General features: G+C 38.9%; 1 protein-coding gene and 1 pseudogene across 7 annotated transcripts in view; both read right to left on the bottom strand.

The window, feature by feature from the left end:
• Positions 1–13,737, bottom strand: part of HMBOX1 (homeobox containing 1) — a 186,821-nt gene that overhangs the window by 23,675 nt on the left and 149,409 nt on the right. The window lies entirely within an intron of this gene.
• LOC103294368 (mitochondrial carrier homolog 2-like) lies at positions 8,442–9,275 on the bottom strand (annotated as a pseudogene).

Below are 13,737 nucleotides of genomic sequence, written 5' to 3'. Positions count from 1 at the left end.
CGGAAAACTGATGCCGGCAGCCACGCAATCGGCTACCCCGAGTTCCACCACTGGCGCCTTCCGCCGACCCCACGGGTCCTCCTGCAGCTCTGGCCGTTTAGGCCGGTGAGAGGAGCAGGGGGCGGGGACTCTGAGTCCAATCGGCTACCCTGAGTCCCGCCCCCGCGCCTCCAGCCAGCCCAATCGTGGGCATAGCAGAGTGATGCAATTTGCATATTACCTTTTTATTATGTAGGATAGGGTCTGTGCAAACCCGGTTAGGGTAAGGATAAGATGAGGTCACACTGGGCCCTAAATACAATGAGTGTGTCCTTACAAGAAAAGAAAAGAACACAAGCAGAAAGAGGACAAGGTAGAAGCGGAAGCAGACACTGGAGGAATGCATCTGTAAGCCACGGCGTGGTGGCAACGGCCAGGGGCCCCGAGGGAACTGACTCTGCTGATGCCTGGATTTCAGATTCTGGCCTCCAGAACGGGGAGCGAAAATCCTTCTGTTATTTCAAGCCATCAGTTTGTGGAGATTTGTTATGTCTCCCCTAGGAAACTAATACACCAGGTAAATAGTCAGTACAAAAAATAAGGGAATGGTCTTAGAGATAATGTGATTCACTGTCATACCTTGATGGACTTAATTTTACTACAGGCATCCACCTGGCAAGTAGACTGAAGTAAACAGCTATTTCTGAAAGTAACAGTCTGTCGGCCAAATAAGGCAATTTATTACTAGAAAATCTGGTCAAATACTGAAAAATTCTAACTTTACTCTTTTTCCTTATAATCCAAATTGGACTTCTTGCCTCTTTTTGATGGTTAACACTATTCTTCATTTGAACAGTTTTATCAAAACTTCTCATTTCAAAGCTTTCCTGAACTTTTTTTTAAATTGGCTACTCTTTGATAACAAATGGGCTAAGAAAGTACTGTATTCATCTGCATCTTCAGCAACTAGTGCATCACTGGTGTTTTAAAATCTTGGAACACTGAGGAAAACAAACACAGGGAGCAGCCAAAATGCGGAGACAAAGAAACAAGTCACAAATGAAAGAAATGGATGAAAGCAAAATACTGGATGTAGAGTTCAAAACTACAGTTATAAGGTTACTCAAGAATCTTCTAGAAACCTCTGAGAAATTTAGTGAGACCCTCAAGGATATGAAAAAGAACCAATCAGAAATTAAGCATACACTGACTGAAATAAAGAATAATATACAAAATAATAATAATAATAATAATAATAATAATATACAGCAGACTAGAGGATCCCAAGAATCAAGTCAAAGATTTGAAATATGAAGAAGCAAAAAACACCCAACCAGAAAAGAAAAAAGAATCCAAAAATATGAAGATAGTGGAAGGAGCCTCTGGGACAACTTCAAGCGTACCAACATATGAATTATGGGGGTGCCAGAAGAAGAGAGAGAGCAAGATATTGAAAACATATTTGAAGAAATAATGACAGTAAACTTACCCTACCTGGTGAAAGAAATATACAAGTACAGGAAGCACAGAGAACTCCAAACAAGAGGAATCTAAAGAGGACCACACCAAGACATATCATAATTAAAATGCTAAGAGCAAAAGACAAAAAGAGAATATTAAAAGCAGCAAGAGAAAAACAGTTAACTACAAGGGAGTACCCATACGACTATCAGCTGATTTCACAACAGAAACGATGCAGGCCAGAAGGGAGTGGCAAGAAATACACAAAGGGATGAATAGCAAGAACCTACAACCAAGATTACTCTACCCAGCAAAGCTATCATTCAGAATTGAAGGTCAGATAAAGAGCTTCACAGACAAGAAAAAGCTAAAGGAGTTCATCACCACCAAACCAGTATTATATGAAATGCTGAAGGGTATTCTCTAAGAAGAGGAAGAAAAAGGTAAAGATAAAACTTATGAACAACAAAGTGACAACAAATACATATCTATCAACAAATGAACCTAAAAATCAAGTGAATAAAAAATCTGAAGAACAGAATAAACTGGTGAATATAATAGAATCAGGGGCATAGAAAGGGAGTGGACTGACAATTCTCGGGGGAAGGGGGTGTGGGAGATGTGGGAAGAGATTGAACAAAAATCTTACACCTATGGATGAGGACAATGGGGGGGAGTAAGGGCATGGGGTGGGGTGGGATCTGGGTGGAGAGGAGCTATCGGGGGAAAAAAGAGGAACAACTGTAATAATCTGAACAATAAAGATTTATTAAAAAAATAAATAAAATGAAATCTTGGAACACTAAGTACAGATAAATATTTCTGTAACACACCACACAGGTTATCCATATTGGTATGAGTCAACAAAAATCTGCTCAGAGATATGTAATAAAGCATGTACAGTGAAGACTTCTGGTCAAGATGGCAGAGTAGGTTAATGCTCTGCCTGCCTCCTCCACGACCACATCAAAGCTACAATTAAGTTATAGAACCACCCTCATTGAGATCCACTGAACAGAAGTCCTACAACTAAGGATATAAAGAAGCAGCCATGATTGGGAGGGGGGATTCAAACTCAGAATGGGTAAGAGCCAAACCCACATGTGGCAGTTAAGAATCAGGAGGGATATCTCAGCTGCAGAGATACGCCCCCGGAAGAGCAAGGGGTGTCAGCCTGGAGCACTGGCACTTATTGTGAAAATCAACAGGGACTCTGGGTGAGATGGAGGGCTGCTATAGACATAGGCATCTCCTCAAAGGCCCGAGCACAGCACACTTGCTCACAAACCCCCTTCCTGAGCTCCTGCAAAGGGACAGCAGTTCAAAAGCCAGGAACACAGGGAGGAAGTAAAATGACTAGCTGCAGGGAGAGGGCTGGAGGAGAAAGGGTTGGAACAGTTCATTCTGGAGACAGAAATGCTGGCTAATGCCACTGTTCCTTCGTTGAACCCTCCCACAACTCAGTCGGCCCAACACAGATGGGTGCCAAATCTGAGCTCTCCATTAAGCTAGCTAACACTATTCACCCTGCTCTGGTGATTCCTTGATACCAAACTATCACGGGCAGAACCTCTTCCAGCAGTTCCTCCGCACAAGGAGCCGCCTGCCTCGGACATTCCCAAAAATCTCTCAAAGGTCCACAAACCCCAAATAAGCAGCAGCTGGACTTGGTGTGCCCTGTACCTCCTGCTAAGCTACCCCAAGCCCCCCCAAAACAGCGACTAGTCTCAACTGACACTGTGACTCCCCCATCAGGTAGCCCCAAGCCTAGCGTAAGGAGGGACCAGTTTTGGCTTGGAATGGAGCCTAATTAAGTGGCTAGAAACTTGGCATAAATGGTGGCTGGCCTCAGCTCACATAGTGGCGCCCACCAATGGGTACTAAGCCTGACACTAGTGGCAGCTGGCTTTGGTTCTCGGAACAGCCCCTCCCAAGTGCCTTCAAGCCCAGCACAAGTGGCAGAAAATGTTGCAGCTACTACCAGCCAGCCAGCCCTAAGCCAGGCACAAGGAGAGGCTGACTCTGACCTGTACCGAAGCCCCTCCAAGGAGGTTCCACAGCCCACACACCCAGTGGCTGGCTTCAGACCACACCAGAACACCATCCAACCAGCTCCACAACTAACAGAGCCCCGCTAAAGCAACTCCCACACAACAGCTCATTCATTATAGTCACCGTCAGCCCTCACAGCCAGGCAGCATGAGGGTCAATCCCACCAACTAATGTGCCAAACAGCAATCCAGGTTCAACTACAGCAGAAGGGCATACAGAACCCACGTAAGGGACACCACCGGAGCACCTAGCTAACTAAGCTGGCTAGGGGGGCTGCACCACTCGGCCTCCCAGGACACCCACAAAAGGCCACTTCTCTCATCTGGAGATGTAGCAGGTCTACCTAACACAGGCAGGCAGCCAAATACAAATGAAAAAAAAAAAAAAAAGCCAAAACTCCAGAAAAAGAACTAAACAAAATAGAAGCATGCCATCTATCAGACACAGAGTTTAAAACACTGGTTATAACAAATTGCCAGTTATAAAAATAGTCATAGGGATGTAAAGTACAGCATAGGGAACACAGTCAATAATAATGTAATAACTATGTATAGTGTCAGATGTGTGCTAGACTTATCGAAGTGACCACTTCATAAGTTATATAAATGTCTAATTACTATGTTGTATACCTAAAACTAATATAATGCTGTATGTCAACTAACTGAAAAATAAAATTAAAAAATAGTCACAGAGATGTAAAGTACAACATAGGGAATATAGTCGATAATATTATAATAACTATATGGGGTCAGATGGGTCCTAGACTTACCAGGGAGATCATGTTGAAGATTATATAAATGTCTAATCATTATGATGAACACCTAAAGCTAATATAGTGTTATATGTCAACTGTAGTTGAAAAATAAAAATTACTAAAATTAAAAAAACAAGTATAGTAAAATGTTAATGATAGAATCTAAGTGGCAACTAAAATTATTTCAGCTTCACTGTATAAAAATTTCACAAAATATTGGAAAAACAGTAACTGGTAATGTTAACAAAATAAAATTCTAGCAGCAGCCCTATTGAATCAGAAGCAAGGCAACAGAGCTCACTACCCCTAATACAACTTTTTCTCTTGCTACAATTTAACATTTTTCTGAAAGTCCTAGTTAGTACAATAAGACATGAAACAGAATTAAGAAACAAACTGGTAAGGAGGGCCACAAAACTATCATTTGCATATTATACTTTATCAGAAAACCAAGGGATAAATTGAAACACTTAAAAATAATCAGTGGTTGGATACTAAATACACAAAAATATTAAAACTTTCCCATGTATAAGTAATAACCAGTTCGACAAAATAAATAATATGTATGTTCATGAGAGCAAGAAAAATGAGAACTAAAAATACCTAACAAGAAATATATATAAACCATGCAAAAATATGAAAGGTATAAAAAAGATACAAGAAATGAAGAGGCATCTTACATACTAGGTGTACCGGTTAATAATACGGATTTTTTCAATAGATGGAGTTACACTTATGTTGATATATATGCGATTTGATATGTATGCTATTTTGTTGTACTGACAACAAGCTTCAAAACTTCATTTCTGAAGGTGTTAACATCATAGATATTTTTACACTTAAAAATGTTGAATTTTGTGCCAAGAAAAGAGCATTTGCGGGAAGTTTTAATTCATTTATTTTGAAGAAAAGTGCTGCTGAATACTTCGGGAAGCTTATGGTGAACATGCTCTATCTCAAGGTACTTGTGAACGCTGGTTTAAATGCTTTAAAGGTGATGATTTCGATGTGAAAGACAACGTCCAGGTCAACCGAAAAAGTTTGAAGACCAATAATTACAAGCATTATTGGAAGAAGATGCGTGTCAAAAACAACTTGCAGAAAGATTAAACGTTGCTCAGCAAACAATTTCCGATCATTTACAAGCAATGGGAAAGATTTTAAAGGAAGGAAAATGGGTGTCACATCAACTGAACGAAAGACAAATGGAAAACCAAAAAGTCATCAGTAAAATGTTGCTTCAAAGACACGAAAGAAAGTCTTGTTTTGCATTGAATTGTGACTGGCGATGAAAAGTGGATTTATTTTGAGAATCCCAAATGCACAAAATCATGGGTTGATCCAGGTCAACCATCAACATCAACTGCAAGGCCAAATCACTTCAGAAAGAAGACAATGCTCTGCGTTTGGTGGAATCAGGAAGGTGCGGTGTATTATGAGCTTCTAAAACCAGGTGAAACTATTAGTACTGATCGCTACCAACAATAAATAATCAAACTGAACCACGCTTTGATCGTGAAACGACCAGAATGTGCCAGAAGACATGGCAAAGTAATTTTGCTTCATGATGACGCACCATCACACACTTCAAAACCAGTTAAAGACACATTAAAAGATCTTGCCTGGGAAGTATTAACCCACCCGCTGTATTCACCAGACCTTGTTCCTTCAGGTTACCACTTGTTCAGATGGATGGCACACTCACTTTCTGAGTAGCACTTCAAAACGTACAAAGAAGTGGAAAACTGGGTCTCTGAATGGTTTGCCTCAAAACAAGAAAAATTCTATTGGGACGGTATCCAAAAATTACCTGAAAGATGGGGGAAATGTGTAGCTAGCGATGGACATTATTTTGAATAAGGCACTTTTAATGTTTCTCTTGAAATTATTGAGTTTTCTTTGATTACAAAATCCGCATTATTAACCGATGCACCTAGTATTACTAGGTAAGAGTGAATAATATGACAATGTCATTTCTTCCCAGATAAATTTTTAGGCTTAATGTACTTTAACCGAATTAAAACACTTTTTTTTTCCTAGTGGGAGTGGTATAAGTCAACAATATAATTTTAAAATTCACCTGGAAAACCAGATAAAAATGGACAAGAACATTGTGAAAAGAAATAGTAATAAATTGGCCCTATCTTGTCAAATATAATGAAATTATAAAGTTATAATAGTCAAAACTTTTGTTTAAGAATTGATAAGGTCAATAGAACCAACATATAAAATAAATTTACATGCAAGAAAGAATCTTAAATCTAAGGAGGAATGGAAAATTGGCTACCTGAAAATTAAGACCAATTAGATCTCAACCTTATGAACCCGATGTATTAGGGTTAAATGTAAAAGTGAAATCATTGAAAGAAAAACAAACTAGAAGAAAACATCTGGAGAAACAAGTAATGGAGGAAGTCCAGAAAGAATAGAGCACTGGATTTATCTACATTTAAATAAAAATGCAATAAATTGCAATACATGCAAATGTAAAACAGAAAGAGTTAATGGTTTCATTCTATAAGGAGTTGATCTACACCTAAGTAAGAAATTATAAATATACAATAGAAAAATGGGTAAGGGAAAAGAATAAACACCAGAAGATGAAGTATGAATGGTTAATAATTGTACAAAAATGTTTAGCCTCACTAGAAACAGAAGCTTATATATGGACAAAAATAAAACTCTGCTTCTCACCTACAAAGCTGATTTTCCCTCACCAAAAAGATGATTACAGTAGGCATGGGGGGTGGGAGGAGAAGCAGGCTCTGGTGAGAGGAGCAGTATATGCTCAAGGCCACCATTAGTTATGTGGATAAGTTCAGCTTTGTGGAAGGAGGTGGTGGTAATATGCCAAACATATCATTGCTCTTAAAGAAAAAAGGTAAGTACCAGGGTGTTCATGTCAGTATTATTTAAAAGGACAAAACTGGGAAGAATTTAAATGTCTAGTAAAGTAATAATGGCTAAATAAATTATGGTATAGTTTATTTGAAGAAGAAAGAGGGAGCCATTATAAATCACATTTTCAAAGAGCACCTCAAGACATGGGATATGTCAATGAAAAAGGCAGATTAGAAAACCATATATGAGTTATTCTAACTACTAGTATGTTTAAAACACATAGATGCATATAGAAACACTTAATGCACCAAAATATTTTCAGTGGTTATTTATGAATGGAAACAGTTTCTTCTTTATACATTATGTTTTCTAAGTAGTTTACAATAAAAATATTACCCAAAATAAAGCAAAATTGGGTTATGCAATATTACAGAAACCTACCTCTGATTAATTTTATAACTGCTTTTCAAAATAGGTTTCTCTCTTTCACCATCCCTGTATCTGTCTATAAACTGGCAACATACTGTTATGAAGTTAGGACCCAAATAATTACAGTTGTCAACTTAAATGTCCAACTGCAGGGTACTAGGTAATAAATTATAGTACATTCTTAAAATGGATTTAATCATTAAAAATCATGTTTTCAAAGAGCATATAAATAATACTAAATACAAAACTGTATAACTTGTTTAAAAAGACATATAGATATGTACATAACATAGAAAAATGACTGAAAATAAATACATGAAAATGTTAATGATTATCTCTAAAGGGTGGTGTGAAGGGGTATTTGAAGTTTCTTACTTTTTTGTATTTTGCCATATTTTACATAAGTATCTGCTAATTTTGTAATTAAAAAACATTATTTAAACATAATGCTTATTGTCTCAAAGCATGAACAAAATAGAATTGCATAAATTTATTTTAAAAAATAAATTTTATCTTAATGCCTTTTGGTAACAAACTTACACTTTAAAAAATTGTTTTGCAGACACACGGTAGTACACTGAACAAAAGATGTTCTGCACTAATGTAATTTTTTAATAAATAAGTGTTCAATTTTAATTCTACAGACTTAAAAATAATAGCTCTCTCCAAATCAGCTTTTTGGAAGGTTCATGTGAGTATAAGAAAAAAACTAAAATATAAATGTGTCCTATTATAGACGAAGCTGTAAGTTTCCATGGCTTTGTAGCTTCTTAAATGTTTTAGGGGGGAAAAAAGACTGTGAAAAGAAGACTTTTAAGTAGAAAAATTAGTACTAGACTATGAACAGATAAAAGGATTCAGATATGAGAAGTTGAATTTTGGAATCCTAATTCATAAATGCAACGGAATCCCATAACATAGCTCATTACACACGGATGTAGATAAACCACAGAGTAGATCTCGACAAAGAATCGAACCCAGAGACAAACACAAAAGGATAGGTCAACAAACTGGCAAAAAATCCTGTGACCATCTGGGAAGAACTCATTTCATTACGGTGGAAACCCCACCATCCAGTGCATAGGTACTAACGAGGTAGGCCAGCGAGTTACAGAGCCACAAAGAAATGATGTCACATAGGAGGCAAGGAATAAAACTGGAAAAAAAAATGATAGTATACCCTTCTTTCCGATAGGTGGTTACTAGGGAGTCACAAAGTCCACAGTATTTGGATTCTCTGCCAATGAATTATACCATGGACCTCAGAGTGATCGTGTGGAAAGGATGTGTGATGAGGGTCACAGCAGAAGGAGCCACCATCTCTTGTGTTGTCTCCTTGGTAACTTGGTGGAAGGAAGATGAGACTTCTTTCTGTATATATCCAGGACCTAACTCCTCAACCTTGTCACATTCCAGCAATTCTGTAAAACTCTACCATAGACCTCAGTCCCAAACACAGACATGGAGTTAAGCCTATGAATAAACCACTTCCCATTGATGCTCACAAGGTGCTGAGCATAACAGGAGAGACCAGGAAGCTGCTTCTCAGACTTCTCTATCAAAGAAGCAGCCCCCGTAATATCTGAGTGAGCATGCAGGGGTCTCCTCACCCAGGGTTTAGGAATACAGCCTGAAGCTCACAGTAGCTTACCCTGAAATGTCTTTGATGTCTCTTCGTCTCAAAACGTAATGTAAATTTTATATTCTATTCAATATTATTTGCATTTGTTTTAATACAAAAATGTTTCGCATTACCCATCTTTTCCCCCTAAAAAATCTCCACATAAAGATGATCTAGAAAAATGCAAATAAATAAATAAATAAACAAACAAACAAACAGAACTTTAAAGTGGAAAGAAGCATTACCAAATCTGCCCCTTTATTTTGCAGATGAGGACATGAACTTTACAGATGAAGAGCCAGAGAGGAGACTTGACTTGCTCAAGGTCACACCATGTAGAACTCAGGTTTCCTGACTCAATTCATTGGCTCAGAGGAACAGCCATTATTCAGCTAAGACATGATATTGTTTCAGACTTCCTTTAAGTTGTAATGAATCATTAAACTCCGGTAAATTTCACAAGAGCTTCTGGAAGCAAAGATATGGCAACAAGAAACTTATGACAGCCCAGACCACAGCTACATCACACCATGGGTGTTTCCTCCTGGGAAAGGGGATTTGATTGCTTTTGGAGACAGCACAACACTGACGGCCTTTCCACTGGGCAGAGAATTAAATAAACCCTGGGGCTTCTCCCTCAAAACACATCATACATGGTTAAAGACTATGTATATAATGCAGTTAACCTGTCATAGAAAAGTTGACAATAATCTTCAGACACTAGCACCAAATAAAGGCTTCCAAATTCTCATCAGGGTGGTAAGATGCCTTTCTTCACATTTAAAAAAGAAAAATCCATCCATGAGAGAATTATGGACACCATGTCTGAAAGTGCCCTAACATAACATTTTCATCTCCCAGGTCCTTCACTGCAAAGATTCTATGTTAAATATTTTATTTACTCACAGCATGCTAACAGCCACTAGACCCTACTTGCTACTTGACCAAAAGGTCCCAGGGGTAACAATGAATTTAGGAGCTGAGTTGTTAAGCACATTTTAGAAAATAACACAGGGTTACTATCACCTATCCAGTAATGTGCAGCCCTAAATGAGGGCCGTCCATAGGAGAGACTGCTGTGACAACTATAGAGCAAGTTTCCTAATATGTATTACCTTTCAGTCATTAGTTTTTCTATGAAGACATGAAAAGAAGGCTACAAACCATTTTCTGGAGTTGTCAGACAAAAAAATAAAATGAACAAAATCTAAGCCAGAGGAGGTGGGGGCTGGGTGGAGGTGGGCAAAGGAAGAAGAATATGAGGGACATATGTAAGAGTATCAACAATAGAAAATAACAACTGAGAATCAGTATTTCTTTTGAAATGTGTCTCTTGACTGCATACCAATGAATTCATTAAATGTTCAACCCTCGGTTTTGTTTTAATAAGGAAGAAAAAGAACATTCACAAGAGGGCAGTGTTTGGTTTTGGTGGTCCCTGGACTTCCTATTTCCCACTGAAACCATCCAATGTCAGTGGTAATCATGGGACACTCATGCCAGTGGAGACACTGGTACCTTAGAGAGTGAGTGGCCACCAGATGCACACTATCAAGGCACTGAAGCTGTGTTGTGCCCCTTGCTGCACCTTTTTCACTCTGGCTGGGGAGCACCTATATATACTGATTGGCCAGATTATTATGATCTCTGAATGCATAATAATCTGGCCACTCAGTATACCCTATATAATAAAAGGCTAATATGCAAATTGTCTCCTCAACCAGGAGTTGGACCAGCAGGCAGGCCGGCCAACCGCCCATGTCCTCTCCCGCTGGCCAGGCTGGCTGGACCCCACCCATGCACGAATTCATGCTATATATACACACTGAGTGGCCAGATTATTATGCGTTCAGAGATCATAATAATCTGGCCACTCATTGTATATCTTCCTATCCATTTTTTGTCAGCCTTTGCTGGTAGCAAGTAGGTTTATAAAAGATTTGTAAGGTGATCGGGGACTGTTAAGTTTCTTATAATTAGTGTACAAGTTGTCCTGAGGCAGGGAGCCTATTTTTAAATACGAAGCACTGAATTATAAGATGGCCACTTACCAATCTGACACTGCTGACCAAAAATCCTATATAATAAAAGCATAATATGCAAATCAACTGAACTGCAGAACAACCGGTCACTATGACACGCACTGATCACCAGGGTGCAGATGCTCAACGCAGGAGCTGCCCCCTGGTGGTCAGTGTGCTCCCACAGGGGGAGCACTGCTGAGTCAGAAGCTGGGCTCACGACTGGCAATTGTAGCGGCAGTGGCGGGAGCCTCTCCTGCCTCCACTGCAGGTGGGCGGTAAGGAGTGAGGGGTCCCGGACTGTGAGAGGGTGCAGGCCAGGCTGAGGGACGCCCCCATCCAGTGTACAAATCTCGTGCACCGGGCCTCTAGTTTACTATAATGTGAAGATCAATAGAGTATGTTTGATAAAACCAATCTATTGTCTCCTGTATGGTTTTTCCCATGATCAATACTATACCTCTGAAAAGATGACTCCTTCTTGTCTAAAAGGATATAGAGCAGGCCTCCTCAAACTACGGCCCTCGGGCCACATGCGGGTGTTTTTGCCGTTTTGTTTTTTTACTTCAAAATAAGATATGTGCAGTGTGCATAGGAATTTGTTCATAGTTTTTTTTAAACTATAGTCCAGCCCTCCAACGGTCTGAGGGACAGTGAACTAGCCCCCTGTTTAAAAAGTTTGAGGACTCCTGATATAGAGTCTGTATCTAAAATGAGAAGTTGTGCTCTAGCTGGTTTGGCTCAGTGGACAAAGTGTCAGCCTGGGGACTGAAGGGTCCTGGGTTCAATTCTGGTCAAGGGCACATGCCTGGGTTGCAGGCTTGGTCCCCAGTAGGGGGCCTCCAGGAGGCAGCCGATCAATGATTCTCTCATCATTGATGTTTCTATCTCCCTCTCCCTTCCTCTCTGAAATCAATAAAAATATATTAAAATGAGAAGTCATCCTCCCAGGGGGAAATGTCAACAAAGAGCAAAACAACCACAGACAACAGCATAGGTTCTGGGAAAATCAGAGGTGCACTGGTTGGGGAGTATCCTGATACCCCCCTGAGAAGGAAATACACAATACCTTGCACTTAGGAGTACTTACTACTTTCTCTTAAACCTAGCATTTTACTTCCTGTGTCTTAGGCTTGTTTTAGTGAGAGCCCATCAAACTACGTAGGATATGGATAAATGACTCTCTAATTGCTTTTTAAAAATTCAAATTAATTCTGATAACATTTGACAAAAAAACATGATATTTACATAATATTGTCCAAGCTGAAAGGTTATCTTACAAATTAAATTTCTTCACAGTGATACTACAGAGCAAATCTGGGATATAGTTATGTTTCAAGGACATGAATAGGGTTTCTATTACCCCAAAGATGATACTTGTAGGATAGTCTTAAAAGAGAACTATAAGGTTTGTCTTACCTTCTAGTGGATGACATGTCAAAGTTGAAACCAATAAAATGGAATATTTGGATGAGGCACTATTATGATTGGGATTTCTATGTACACAGGTTTTCAAAGTTTAAAGACCATTTTTAGATTCTTCCTATCACTGAAACCACATAGTCCATGGAGGCTTCCTCTACCAAAAGGCAACTATATCAGAAGTAGTATATTTACAAGTTCATATTCTACTAACTCGAGATCTTCAAACATCAAGCACATATGCAAATCTTGGTACATGCTGTGAGTATTTAGTCTGTCAATAATGGTCTCCTAATGCATTATTAAAAGGGCTAGGACCACATCTCTCTTGTTAATTACTGTATCCCTCAGTGTCTACCACAATGAGTGGTACAGAGTAGAAGCTCAATAAATATTTGTTGAGTTTAAAAAAGAAAAGCTCACTAGTTTTCTGTGAAGGTTTTCTAGTTAAGTCTACAAGTTGGTCTCCATCAGTACTAATGTTAATAATATGATGCTTATAACTCTGCTGCTGGGGTTAATCACATCTTCACTGGTGACTCATTACATACACTACCAATATTTACCAAACTGTACTTCATTTCTTTGTAAACTCTGCCACAGAGCAGTATGAGGAATATGGGGCCTTTGGTCCTGTTTAATTGGCTTGGGGACTACAGAAATGAAGGGTCTGTTGTTTGTAGGGTCTGTTGTTTGTACAAAATGGAATTGCTGGCAGATCCTCTGTAAGAGGATGGGGAGAACTTTTAATCTGCCTCAAAAACATTGTGATAATTTCTCTTTCGGCTATTTCTGTTTGACCAAAAAGGAACCAGGAAGTATAATTTGCCAATTTAAAAATGCATTTAAGGACAGTTCATCTTCTTACTGGCTATGAGAAACGGATTGGGATAACTCTACCTGTCAATAAGTGGGGAAGTTTTGTTGTTTTTCCCCTCAAATAGTCTAATGGACTGAGATGAGGTCATGCCCAGGCTCCTGCTGTCTTTTATATAAACGTTAAGAACTTTCTTCTATTTGCAGAGATACAGGAGGAGTTCATGATGTTCTACCCGAGTCGTTCCATAAGGAGTATGAAAGAGGATAAACTCTTTTTAAAATTCAACTTCCAGCATCCATTAATTCCAAAACTTATAGTGTATTCTTACAGCATTTTC

This window comes from Eptesicus fuscus, chromosome 6, assembly GCF_027574615.1.
Source record: "Eptesicus fuscus isolate TK198812 chromosome 6, DD_ASM_mEF_20220401, whole genome shotgun sequence".
Taxonomy (NCBI): Eukaryota; Metazoa; Chordata; class Mammalia; order Chiroptera; family Vespertilionidae; genus Eptesicus; species Eptesicus fuscus.
The sequence above is the reverse complement of the archived record's forward strand: the minus strand, read 5'-3'. Positions and strand labels throughout refer to the sequence as shown.